At 48.3% G+C, this 14,030-nt stretch overlaps 1 protein-coding gene across 1 annotated transcript in view; it reads right to left on the bottom strand.

The window, feature by feature from the left end:
- Nucleotides 1-14,030, bottom strand: part of LOC140428891 (synaptonemal complex protein 2-like) — a 573,438-nt gene that overhangs the window by 229,530 nt on the left and 329,878 nt on the right. The window lies entirely within an intron of this gene.

The following is a 14,030-nucleotide window of genomic DNA, read 5'->3' as shown; positions in this document are numbered from 1 at the left end:
CTCCATAGCCCTTAATTCCTTGAGAAATCAAGAATTTATCAACTTCTGTCTTAAAGACACTCAACGTCCCGGCCTCCACCGCCCTCTGTGGCAATGAATTCCACAGACCCACCACTCTCTGGCTGAAGAAATTTCTCCTCATCTCTGTTCTAAAGTGACTCCCTTTTATTCTAAGGCTGTGCCCCCGGGTCCTAGTCTCCCCTGCTAATGGAAACAACTTCCCTACATCCACCCTATCTAAGCCATTCATTATCTTGTAAGGTTCTATTAGATCTCCCCTCAACCTCCTAAACTCCAATGAATATAATCCCAGGATCCTCAGACGTTCATCGTATGTTAGGCCTACCATTCCTGGGATCATCCATGTGAATCTCCGCTGGACCCGCTCCAGTGCCAGTATGTCCTTCCTGAGGTGTGGGGCCCAAAATTGCTCACAGTATTCTAAATGGGGCCTAATTAATGCTTTATAAAGCTTCAGAAGTACATCCCTGCTTTTATATTCCAAGCCTCTTGAGATGAATGACAACATTGCATTTGCTTTCTTAATTACGGACTCAACCTGCAAGTTTACTTTTAGAGAATCCTGGACTAGGACTCCCAAGTCCCTTTTCACTTCATCATTATGAATTTTGTCACCGTTTAGAAAATAGTCCATGCCTCTATTCTTTTTTCCAAAGTGCAAGACCTCGCACTTGCCCACGTTGAATTTCATCAGCCATTTCTTGGACCACTCTCCAAAACTGTCTAAATCTTTCTGCAGCCTCCCCACCTCCTCCATACTACCTGCCCCTCCACCTATCTTTGTATCATCGGCAAACTTAGCCAGAATGCCCCCAGTCCCGTCATCTAGATCGTTAATATATAAAGAGAACAGCTGTGGCCCCAACACTGAACCCTGCGGGACACCACTCGTCACCGGTTGCCATTCCGAAAAAGAACCTTTATCCCAACTCTCTGCCTTCTGCCTGACAGCCAATCGTCAATCCATGTTAGTACCTTGCCTCGAATACCATGGGCACTTATTTTACTCAGCAGTCTCCCGTGAGGCACCTTATCAAAGGCCTTTTGGAAGTCAAGATAGATAACATCCATTGGCTCTCCTTGGTCTAACCTATTTGTTATCTCTTCAAAGAACTCTAACAGGTTTGTCAGGCACGACCTCCCCTTACTAAATCCATGCTGACTTGTCCTAATCTGACCCTGCACTTCCAAGAATTTAGAAATCTCATCCTTAACAATGGATTCTAGAATCTTGCCAACAACCGAGGTTAGGCTAATTGGCCTATAATTTTCCATCTTTTTCCTTGTTCCCTTCTTGAACAGGGGGGTTACAACAGCGATTTTCCAATCCTCTGGGACTTTCCCTGACTCCAGTGACTTTTGAAAGATCATAACTAACGCCTCCACTATTTCTTCAGCTAGCTCCTTTAGAACTCTAGGATGTAGCCCATCTGGGCCTGGGGATTTATCAATTTTTAGACCTCTTAGTTTCTCTAGCACTTTCTCCTTTGTGATGGCTACCATATTCAACTCTGCCCCCTGACTCTCCGGAATTGTTGGGATATTACTCATGTGTTCTACTGTGAAGACTGACGCAAAGTACTTATTCAGTTCCTCAGCTATTTCTTGTCTCCCATCACAAAATTACCAGCGTCATTTTGGAGCGGCCCAATGTCAACTTTTGCCTCCCGTTTGTTTTTAATGTATTTAAAGAAACTTTTACTATCATTCCTAATGTTACTGGCTAGCCTACCTTCATATTTAATCCTTTCTTTCCTTATTTCTCTCTTTGTTATCCTCTGTTTGTTTTTGTAGCCTTCCCAATCTTCTGACTTCCCACTACTTTTTGCCACATTATAGGCTTTCTCTTTTGCTTTGATGCATTCCCTAACTTCCTTTGTCAGCCATGGCTGCCTAATCCCCCCTCTGATAACCTTTCTTTTCTTTGGGATGAACCTCTGTCCTGTGTCCTCAATTACTCCCAGAAACTCCTGCCCTTGCTGTTCTACAGTCTTTCCCACTAGGCTCTGCTCCCAGTTGATTTTCGTCAGTTCCTCCCTCATGCCCCTGTAGTTACCTTTATTTAACTGTAACACCTTTACATCTGATTCTACCTTCTTTCTTTCAAATTGGAGATTGAATTCGACCATATTATGATCACTGCCTCCTAAGTGCTCCCTTACTTTAAGATCTTTAATCAAGTCTGGCTCATTACATAACACTAAGTCCAGAATGGCCTGTTCCCTCGTGGGCTCCATCACAAGCTGTTCCAAAAACCCTTCCTGTAAACATTCAATGAATTCCCTTTCCTTGGGTCCACTGGCAGCATTATTTACCCAGTACACCTGCATATTGAAGTCCCCCATGATCACTGTGACCTTGCCTTTCTGACATGCACTTTCTATTTCGTGGTGCATTTTGTGCCCCCGGTCCTGACCACTGTTAGGAGGCCTGTACATAACTCCCATTATGGTTTTTTATGGGAGGGGGGGGTGGTCACCGGCACAGGCCCCATCACCTGCTCCTCTCTCGGAGTGCCTGATAGCCCCCAGGCTATTCCATGTGACGGGGGTGCGAGCAAAGCCATCCCCTCAGGCTCCCCCACCGCCTGACGCTGCCAGCCCTGGAGGCCCGCACGCTCGTGGCCATGGAGCACAGGGAGCGGACCATCTCCGTCTGGGGCTGCACATCACTCTGCGACAGTGCCACCACTCTGTGGGCCTGTGCCACATCAGCCAGTGACTGGACCACCTCCCTCTAAGTCTGCGCCATGCTGGCCAGCGCCTGGGCAATGCTGCCGACGTTCCCAGCCATGGCCTGCTGTGACTGGGCCATACTGAGGAGCGCCGCTGCAATGTTCAGGTGGCTGTGGCACATGGTTGCCTGTGAGAGGGCAGCCCTGTCCTGGGCCTTGCTGCGACACGCTAATTCACAGATCAAGGTGACCAAAATGCCAACTCTGAGACTTAGGGATCCAAAGGCCACGGTGCACCCAAAAAGCAGTGCGCCGTGCCGCAGCGGGGCCGTTAAAAGCCAGGAGACCCTGCACCTATGATCTACCCGGCTCACAACGCCCCGCGAAATTCAATGCTATCTTGCGAGACATTGCGATGTGAATCTCGCCCACGATGAGCAGGATTACTTTTTACCAAATCTGCATATTAGAGCGAGGCAGTAAGCCGCATGCTAATGTGTAGATTCCCAAGGTACTTGAGGCTTTGGATTCAATTCCTTCGCCTAAAGAGTCCTTGGTGAGTGCTGTTCAGCAATGGTCTCCACAAACGGGGACCAGGCAGAACAGAGACAATCCCATCTTGCTCTGGGGAGGTCGGGAAGCCATTTAAAAATGGTGTCCCAATCTTTCGTTGCAATGGGGAGTTCCGTCGAGCGGAGCTCCCCACTGTACAAAACTGGAATATGTACAGCCTCAGCTGCGCGTTCCCCGTTCAGGCCCCTTAGTCAATGCAAGTCGCGTTGACTAACCATGGCCGGGATTCTCTGCAATCGGCGCGATGTCCGCCGACCGGCCCCAAAATCGGCGCGAATCAGTCCGGCATCGCGCTGCCCCAAAGGTGCGGAATCCGCCGCATCTTGAGGGGCCGAGCCCTAACCTTGAGGGGCTAGTCCTGCGCCGGATTGATTTCCGCCCCGCCAGCTGGCGGGAAAGGCCTTTGGTGCCCCGCCAGCTGGTGCGAAACTGACTTTGCCGTGCGGAGCGTGGGAGCGTCAGCGGCCGCACACGGCATCCCCGCGCATGCGCAGTGGAGGGGGTCTCTTACGCCTCTGCCATAGTGGAGACCATGGCGAAGGCGAAAGGAAAAGAGTGCCCCCACGACACAGGCCCGCCCACGGATCGGTGGGCCCCGATCGCGGGACAGGCCACCGTGGGTGCACCCCCCGGGGCAAGATCGTCCCACGCCCCCCCAGGACCCCGGAGCCCGCTCGCGCCGCCTTGTCCCGCCGGTAAGAGAGGTGGTTTGATTCTCGCCGGCGGGACAGGCATTCCGGCAGCGGGACTTCGGTCCATCGCCGCCGGAGAATCGCCGGGGGGGGGCCTGCCAACAAGCGCGGCGCATTTCCCACCCCCGCCGAATATCCAGTGCCGGAGAATTCGGCAACCGGCGGTGGCGGGATTCACGCCAGCCCCCGGCGATTCTCCGACCCGGCGGGGGGTCGGAGAATCCCGCCCCATGTATTTCTCAGCACTGCATGTGTCGGGAAACACGCAGCTAAACACTTTGTTCCCTTTTGGGAGAATCATCCTCAAATCTCAATCTCACAGAGGTTGGAGGAGGTTTGAATCCATTAATGAGATACGGCATTTTACCAAATTCACTTGAGTACAAGAGTTGGCAGGTCATGTGCAGTTGTATAAGACTTTGGTTCGGCCACATTTGGAATATTGCTTACAGTTCTGGTCGCCACATTATCAAAAGGATGTGGATGCTTTGGAGAAGGTGCAGAGGAGATTCACCAGGATGTTGCCTGGTATGGAGGGCGCTAGCTATGAAGAGAGGTTGAGTAGATTAGGATGATTTTCATTAGAAAGACGGAGGTTGAGGGGGGACCTCATTGAGGTCTACAAAATCATGAGAGGTGTAGACAGGGTGGATAGCAAGAAGCTTTTTCTCTGAGTGGGGGACTCAATTACTAGGGGTCACGGGTTAAAGGTGAGAGGGGAAAAGTTTCAGGGAGATATGCGTGGAAAGTTCTTTACGCAGAGGAGGTGGGTGCCTGGAACGCATTGCCGGCGGAGGTGGTAGAGGCGGGCACGATAGCATCATTTAAGATGTATCTAGACAGATACATGAATGGGCAGGGAGCAGAGGGATCCAGATCCTTAGAAAATAGGCAACAGATTTAGATAGAGGATCTGGATCAGCGCAGGCTTGGAGGGCCGAAGGGCCTGTTCCTGTGCTGTAATTTTTCTTTGTTCACTGTCCAATCTTAGATTTGATGTGGAGATGCCGGCGTTGGACTGGGGTGAGCACAGTACGAAGTCTTACAACACCAGGTTAAAGTCCTGGTGACAATCTTAGATTATCATTGACTTGCACATGAGTCACGGTTGGATACTCTTTGGTCCATTCTGAATGCCAATTGAGGAAAGCACTTGAGATATTTTCATTGATGATCTGCCAGATATGCAACATCTGTGCCTCCTTAATGATTTCCTGAATCCCAATTTCACATTCCTATGTGTTAATGCAATATATTGTGAAGCAGTCTCTTGTTACTGCACAGCAATAGGTTTTAGCTCCATAAAAATATAAAAATATGAACAGGCTTTGGCTCCAATGCCACTGTCTCAAGGAAGTTTTCCAGATTTTCTTGCAGCTCTTAGTCTATGAATGGGTGTAGTTTTCCACATTACAACAGAATTTATTTTAAACTTCTAGTTATCCACAATGAAGGGGTTAATGTGAAAATGGAGAATAAAAACATTTTTAAAAAACATTTTAAAATTATTTTGTATCAATTTGTGTCACATAAGCTGCTTAGCTGAAGATGTTAGCTGTGGGAAACAACCCCAAGAATACATTTTGCAGGTGATGGGGTCCCAGTAAATGGAAGCCCCAGATGTGGGAGCATTCACGTTTGCACTGGTGCCAAATTATCTGGATGTAGACAGAGAAGGTGGCATAATCACAAAGAACTGTTGATTGCTGCAACATTTTCTACCTTAGGAAATAGACATTATAGGTTAGGGGATTCAGAGAGGGAGGTAATTGATGCAACAGGTCTGATACCGAGAAATGTATTCTTAATAAGGAGGCGTGCATGTGTGATGGGCAGCACAGTAGCACAGTGGTTAGCACCGTTGCATCGCAGCACCAGGGACCCGGATTCGATTCCCGGCTTGGGTCACTGTCTGTGCGGGTTTCCTCTGGGTGCTCTAGTCTCTACCCACAAGTCCCGAAAGACATGCTTGTTAGGTGATTTGGACATTCTGAATTCTCCCTCAGTGTCCCTCAACAGGCACCGGAGTATGGCGACTAGAGGATTTTCACAGTAACTTCATTCCAGTGTTAATGTAAGTCTACTTGTGACACAAATAAAGATTATTATAATTGGATAATTGCTCTCGTATACTATGTATGATGTAAAACTAATCGAGTCGTGACTGGGCATAGATAACTTGTAACAACTTGCGTATGCTAATTTCTTTTGATCAAATCTGGAGCATACATGTCTGTAATCCTTGAATCAGGGCTCTTTGACATGCCTACTTGGAACATCAGCAGCCCAAGCTATAGCTCGCAATAAAGGCCTTGTTTGGAACTCCCAAGTCTTCATCTGGTTTCTCGTGCTCGTGGGAATAGCTATACTTTTCTCCGCAACAATCTATTTCTATGTTGTGCCTCTAAGAGATTTGAGGGTGCCCCCTGAAAGTCCATCCGTGCATTCCTTACAGTGCCACTCATCGCTCCTGGAAAGAAGTTTAGTTTTGATTTCAAACTGCCCCATTATTTCATTGATTCAAGGTGGTGGTGCACCATTTTTATTTTAAGACCAGCTTTGTATGGGCTGAGGTTAGAAACATGAAAGGAGAGTTGGGAGTCTTCTATAGGCCTCCAAATAGTTCTAGGGATGTAGAGGAAAGGATGGCGAGGATGGTCCTGGATAAGAGCGAAAGTAACAGGGTAGTTATTATGGGAGGCTTTAACTTTCCAAATATTGACTGGAAAAGATATAGTTCGAGTACATTAGATGGGTCGTTTTTTGTACAGTGTGTGCAGGAGGGTTTCCTGACACAATATGTTGACAGGCCAACAAGAGGCGAGGCCACGTTGGATTTGGTTTTGGGTAATGAACCAGGCCAGGTGTTGGATCTGGAGGTAGGAGAGCACTTTGGGGACAGTGACCACAATTCGGTGACGTTTACGTTAATGATGGAAAGGGATAAGTATACACCGCAGGGCAAGAGTTATAGCTGGGGGAAGGGCAATTATGATGCCATTAGACGTGACTTGGGGGGGATAAGGTGGAGAAGTAGGCTGCAAGTGTTGGGCACACTGGATAAGTGGAGCTTGTTCAAGGATCAGCTACTGCGTGTTCTTGATAAGTATGTGCCGGTCAGGCAGGGAGGAAGGCGTCGAGCGAGGGAACCGTGGTTTACCAAAGAAGTGGAATCTCTTGTTAAGAGGAAGAAGGAGGCCTATGTGAAGATGAGGTGTGAAGTTTCAGTTGGGGCGCTTGATAGTTACAAGGTAGCGAGGAAGGATCTAAAGAGAGAGCTAAGACGAGCAAGGAGGGGACATGAGAAGTATTTGGCAGGTAGGATCAAGGAAAACCCAAAAGCTTTCTATAGGTATGTCAGGAATAAGCGAATGATTAGGGAAAGAGTAGGACCAGTCAAGGACAGGGATGGGAAATTGTGTGTGGAGTCTGAAGAGATAGGCGAGATACTAAATGAATATTTTTCGTCAGTATTCACTCAGGAAAAAGATAATGTTGTGGAGGAGAATGCTGAGACCCAGGCTAATAGAATAGATGGCATTGAGGTACGTAGGGAAGAGGTGTTGGCAATTCTGGAGAGGCTGAAAATAGATAAGTCCCCGGGTCCTGATGGGATTTATCTTAGGATTCTCTGGGAGGCCGGGGAAGAGATTGCTGGACCTTTGGCTTTGATTTTTATGTCATCATTGGCTACAGGAATAGTGCCAGAGGACTGGAGGATAGCAAATGTGGTCCCTTGTTCAAAAAGGGGAGCAGAGACAACCCCGGCAACTATAGACCGGTGAGCCTCACGTCTGTAGTGGGTAAAGTCTTGGAGGGGATTATAAGAGACAAGATATATAATCATCCAGATAGGAATAATATGATCAGGGATAGTCAGCATGGCTTTGTGAAGGGTAGGTCATGCCTCACAAACCTTAGCGAGTTCTTTGAGAAGGTGACTGAACAGGTAGACGAGGGTAGAGCAGTTGATGTGGTGTCTATGGATTTCAGCAAAGCGTTTGATAAGGTTCCCCACGGTAGGCTATTGCAGAAAATACGGAGGCTGGGGATTGAGGGTGATTTAGAGATGTGGATCAGAAATTGGCTAGCTGAAAGAAGACAGAGGGTGGTGGTTGATGGGAAATGTTCAGAATGGAGTTCAGTTACAAGTGGAGTACCACAAGGATCTGTTCTGGGGCCGTTGCTGTTTGTCATTTTTATCAATGACCTAGAGGAAGGCGCAGAAGGGTGGGTGAGTAAATTTGCAGACGATACTAAAGTCGGTGGTGTTGTCGATAGTGTGGAAGGATGTAGCAGGTTACAGAGGGATATAGATAAGCTGCAGAGCTGGGCTGAGAGGTGGCAAATGGAGTTTAATGTAGAGAAGTGTGAGGTGATTCACTTTGGAAGGAATAACAGGAATGCGGAATATTTGGCTAATGGTAAAGTTCTTGGAAGTGTGGATAGCAGAGGGATCTAGGTGTCCATGTACATAGATCCCTGAAAGTTGCCACCCAGGTTGATAGGGTTGTGAAGAAGGCCTATGGAGTGTTGGCCTTTATTGGTAGAGGGATTGCGTTCCGGAGTCAGGAGGTCATGTTGCAGCTGTACAGAACTCTGGTACGGCTGCATTTGGAGTATTGCATACAGTTCTGGTCACCGCATTATAGGAAGGACGTGGAGGCTTTGGAGCGGGTGCAGAGGAGATTTACCAGGATGTTGCCTGGTATGGAGGGAAAATCTTATGAGGAAAGGCTGATGGACTTGAGGTTGTTTTCGTTGGAGAGAAGAAGGTTAAGAGGAGACTTAATAGAGGCATACAAAATGATCAGGGGGTTAGATAGGGTGGACAGTGAGAGCCTTCTCCCGCGGATGGAAATGGCTGGCACGAGGGGACATAGCTTTAAACTGAGGGGTAATAGATATAGGGCAGAGGTCAGAGGTAGGTTCTTTACGCAAAAAGTAATGAGGCCGTGGAATGCCCTACCTGCTACAGTAGTGAACTCGCCAACATTGAAGGCATTTAAAAGTTTATTGGATAAACATATGGATGATAATGGCATAGTGTAGGTTAGATGGCTTTTGTTTCGGTGCAACATCATGGGCCGAAGGGCCTGTACTGCGCTGTATCGTTCAATGTTCTATGTTCTCTCTCACTCTTTCTTTTTCCTCCCTTTCATATTCAAGCTCCTTTAATTATTTCGCATGTTCCATTTGTTTAATTTGGAACTGAATTGTTTGCCATTTTCAATGAGTCAAACTGTATCTCAGGCAATTTTAAATGCTTAGCCACCGCCATAATTACCTCACCTTTTGCATTCTGTCCGGTAATGTTAACTGCAATGTTTTTGCCAAATCTAACAGTCTGCTTTTTGTCTCTGTCCGTAAGGTACTGCGTGTGACTGTCTCCACCCCCAAAAACTTCAGAGCCTCTGAAAGAGCCATTATCCACAACACACTCCCTACTTAAACTGGAATGCCACACCTGATAAGCAACCAAATTATGCTCACCCCTCACTGTCTTAAAGTTCACTAAGCCAATCCAATAGATAGACTTTTATCACCCTCGAGCCCCCAATTTGTTATGGCCAGTGTTTAGAGAACCCCAAAGTGTATCATGGAGTTGACCTGACCCACAACTTTTAATAGATTGAGGTATGGGGAGCACACGGTTGACTCTATAGGGTGGTACAGCAGAAATGGAAAAGTATTTTTTAAACCAAAACAATGTTTATTCTATGAACACAAGAGGCGGGATTCTCCAACACCCACCGGGTCGGAGAATCGCCGGGGGCTGGCGTGAATCCCGCCCCCGCCATGTCCTGAGGTCTCCGCCACCAGAGATTCGGCGGGCCCACCCCCGCCGATTCTCCGGCCCGCGATGGGCCGAAGTTCCGCTGCTGGAATGTCTGTCCCACCAGCGTGTATTAAACCACCTTTTGAAAGGCGGGACAAGGCGGCGCGGGCGGGCTCCGGGGTCCTGGGGTGGGGCGGCGGGTGATCTGGCCTCAGGGGGTGCCCCCACGGTGGCCTGGCCCACGATCGGAGCCCTCCGATCCGCGGGTGGGCCTGTGCCGTGGGGGCACTCTTTTTCTTCCGCCTTCGCATGGTCTTCACTATGGCGGAGGCGGAAGAGACCCCCTCCCCTGCGCATGCGCAGGAATGACGTCAGCAGTCGCTGACGCTCCCGCGCATGCGCGGACCTGCGTCGCCCGGCGAAGACCTTTCGGCCCCGGCTGATGTGGCGCCAAAGGCCTTTCCCGCCAGACGGTTGAGTGGAAACCGCTCCGGCGTGGGCCTAGCCCCTCAAGGTGAGGGCTTTACCCCTAAAGGTGCAGCGACTTCCGCACCTTTGGGGCGGCCCGAGGCCGGAGTGGTTCCCGCCACTCCATCACGCCGGGACCCCCGCCCCGCCGTGTATGGGAGAATCCCGCCCCATGTAACCTTTTTAAAACATCAATTCAAATACAACCCCCAAAGAATACAACACTAAGTAATTCTTAATAACTTCCCAAACAACATCCAGAAGACAGAAGAAACACCTTTCAACAGAAGCACATTAGGTTTACATTCACTACTGAGAACATTTAGAATTCTGAATTCACCAAATGATCAAGAGATAGTCTTTTGATGGCAGAGAGAACAGCAGTACACCTGCTTGGTCTGGCTTCAGATCCAACACTGAAAACTAAACTAAAACACGCCCTGCAGCAAACAGCCTAAAACAAAAGTAAAAAGCTGACAGACAGCCCAGCTCCACCCACACTCTGACATCACTGATAAACACCCATTTCTTAAAGGTACATTTCTTAAACACCCATTTCTTAAAGGTACTCTCACATGACAACAGCCCTGCCTGAGAGCTGCTGCACTGGTGTCCTCATGGACTTTGGAGTCACCCATCGAGTGTGGGGTTCCACTGGCATTGCAACAAAGTGCATCTTGACAACAAGGACTCCTACATCTGACTCCTATTTATTGACTACAGCTCCGCCTTCAACACCATAATCCCATCCAAGCTCATATCAAAGCTCCAAAAACTAGGACTTGGCTCCTCACTCTGCAACTGGATTCTCGACTTTCTGACCCACAGACCACAATCAGTAATAAATAAACAACAACACCTCCTCCACAATAGTCCTCAATACCGGGGCCCCGCAAGGCTGCGTACTTAGCCCCCTACTCTACGCCCTGTACACACACGACTGCGTGGCAAAATTGAGTTCCAACTCCATCTACAAATTTGCTGACGATACGACCATAGTGGGCTGGATCTCGAATAACGACGAGTCAGAGTACAGAAGAGAGATAGAGAACCTAGTGGAGTGGTGCAGCAACAACAATCTCTCCCTCAATGCCAGCAAAACTAAAGAGCTGGTCATTGACTTCAGGAAGCAAAGTCATCATCTACGGGGCCGAGGTGGAGATGGTTCGCAGTTTTAAATTCCTAGGGGTACACCTCACCAAAAATCTGTCCTGGTCCACCCACGTCGACGCTACCACCAAGAAAGCACAACAGCGCCTATTCTTCCTCAGGAAACTAAGAAAATTTGGCATGTCCACATTAACTCTTACCAACTTTTACAGATGCACCATAGAAAGCATCCTATCTGACTGCATCACTGCCTGGTGTGGCAACTGCTCGGACCGCAAGAAACTTCAGACAGTTGTGAACACAGTCCAGTCCATCACACGAACCTGCCTCCCATCCATTGACTCCATCTACACCTCCCGCTACCTGGGGAAAGCGGGCAGCAAAGACCCCTCCCACCCGGCTTACTCACTCTTCCAACTTCTTCCATCGGGCAGGAGATACAGAAGTCTGAGAAACTCACGAACAGACTAAAAAACAGCGTCTTCCCCATTGTTACCCGACTCCTAAACAACCCTCTTATGGACTGACCTCATTAACACTACACCCCTGTATGCTTCATCCGATGCCGATGCTAGTTACATTGTGTACCTTGTGTTGCCCTATTATGTATTTTCTTTTATTTCCTTTTCTTTTCATGTACTTAATGATCTGTTGAGCAGCTCGCAGTAAAATACTTTTCACTGTACCTCGGTACACGTGACAATAAACAAATCCAATCCAATTCAATCCAAAACCAGAGCAGCAGTGTTGAATGTTGCACTCACCTTGAAGAGACAAGTAAAGTGAGAGCTGGCCACTGCACATCACTCTTTTTCAAATCTGAAACAGACTGATGTGAATTCCCATTGGTGTGATGCAAGATTGGAAAGTGATACTAATTCCAGTGAGCAGTATATTTAATGAGCATTCATGAGATGCAAATCGATTTCATGTCCCTAGACAGTGAGCGAGGTAAACAGGATCATCCTGTTTCAACCTGGTTTCCCTTGTGTATTCCCTTTATTTTCTGTTACTTTGGTTACAACTTTTGTATATGGATGACTACTGAAGCTCCCAGCAAGATGAACCATTTGATCTGGCCTCAGAATGCCCCTTGTGAGATGCATTGCTTGGTTTGGCCTCAGTGATGACACATTTTTATAGACTTGGCTGGCAACCAGCCAGTTACTTTAAATTCCTCCATCTTACCTAACACTCAATGCTTGTGTTGTTTGAAAACGTTATTAAACTCTCAAGATCTCAGTGAGGCTGATAGCTACTCCACTGGAGGTGGAGACGAGGCAGAATTAAACAGACCTGAGGTGGATCTTCTGTTTGAAGGGCCAAGTTAACCTCAGTTAAAGAGACTCCCTAGAGGGGATCCCGCACCATGAGAGTCCTGCCTGAATGATTCAACTAGAAGAACCTCATTAGCAATTCAACTGGTTCCGCGTCCTGGGAAGATAGCCGAATACAACAATTTTAGTATCAGAAACAAGGGGCGGGATTCTCTGATCCTGAGGCTAAGTGTTGACGCCGTCGGGAACGTCGTCGCGTTTCTCGACGGAGTCAACACGGCCCCAGGATCAGCAGGGGGCCAGCAGGGCGCTGGAGCGGTTCACGCTGCTCCATCTGTTGATCCGTCTGTGGAAAGGGCGCCAGGAGATGCGCAAACCCAAGCATGCGCAGTCCCATCAGCGCGATTTCCATGCTTGTACGGTGTCTCCCTTGCCCGCGCCGGCCCCGACCCAACATGGCGCAGGAGTACAGTCGCGGCACGGAACAAAGGAGGCCGGCCCGCGCGGAACAAAGGAGGCCGGCCCGAGAATCGCATCCCGGCATCGGGGCAGCATGGCGCGATTCGCACGGCCCTCCGGCGATTCTCCGACTCGTCACGGGGTCGGAGTAACCCGCCCATGGTCACTTTTTTCTCTTTCCTCCATTTTAATCTCTATTATTTTACCGCTCTACCTTTCCCTGGTGTGTGTCTGCTTGGGTGTCTTTGGATAGAGGGTGAAACAGTTAAAAGGGGGGTGGGGGAAGAGAAATAGATTAGCTGCCCAATATTTTCTGATAATCATGGTACGTCTAATCTCTATTTTTGTTACAAATAAACAGTTTTATTGTGTGTTCCACTCACAAATCTGGTCCCTGTAAGTTATTGGAGCATTCAAGGGTCAAGTATGTCATAAACTATACACAAATTATTGGTTAATTCACTTCTGTTGAGACTCAGGGGTCTGTGGGGCTGGAATTGACCGCACACTAGACCAGGGTGTCGGAATAATACTCCCCATGCCAACTTATTAACTTAATGCCCTTAGCCACCAATATTGGCCATGCCAATTCACTGAATATCCACCATGAGCAGACCTTAGGACCATTTGAGATCTTCAAAAATATATGTGCTTTTTCCAGCAATACTCAAGCTCTGTACTCCCAAAAGACTATTATTAAAGGTCTGTGGAGTCTCCACAATTCCACAAAACTCATAGGCAGGATTCTCCGTTTCTGACATTAAACGTTGACGTCAACACGAACCTGGGTCGATTCAGCAACTGTGGAGGGACTAGCACTGGTGCCATGTGGAACACAATCGATTCCAATGAAAAACAGTGCGGGATTCGCCAGGTCCGTGATTGACACTCAGGAGCCTGACAAGCTGCAGTCACATATACACATTACAATCCCCACACAAACTCATCCCAGCCAAGAAGAAGGCACTGGTTGTGCT

This window comes from Scyliorhinus torazame, chromosome 8, assembly GCF_047496885.1.
Source record: "Scyliorhinus torazame isolate Kashiwa2021f chromosome 8, sScyTor2.1, whole genome shotgun sequence".
In the NCBI taxonomy this organism is placed as follows: domain Eukaryota; kingdom Metazoa; phylum Chordata; class Chondrichthyes; order Carcharhiniformes; family Scyliorhinidae; genus Scyliorhinus; species Scyliorhinus torazame.
The sequence above is the reverse complement of the archived record's forward strand: the minus strand, read 5'-3'. Positions and strand labels throughout refer to the sequence as shown.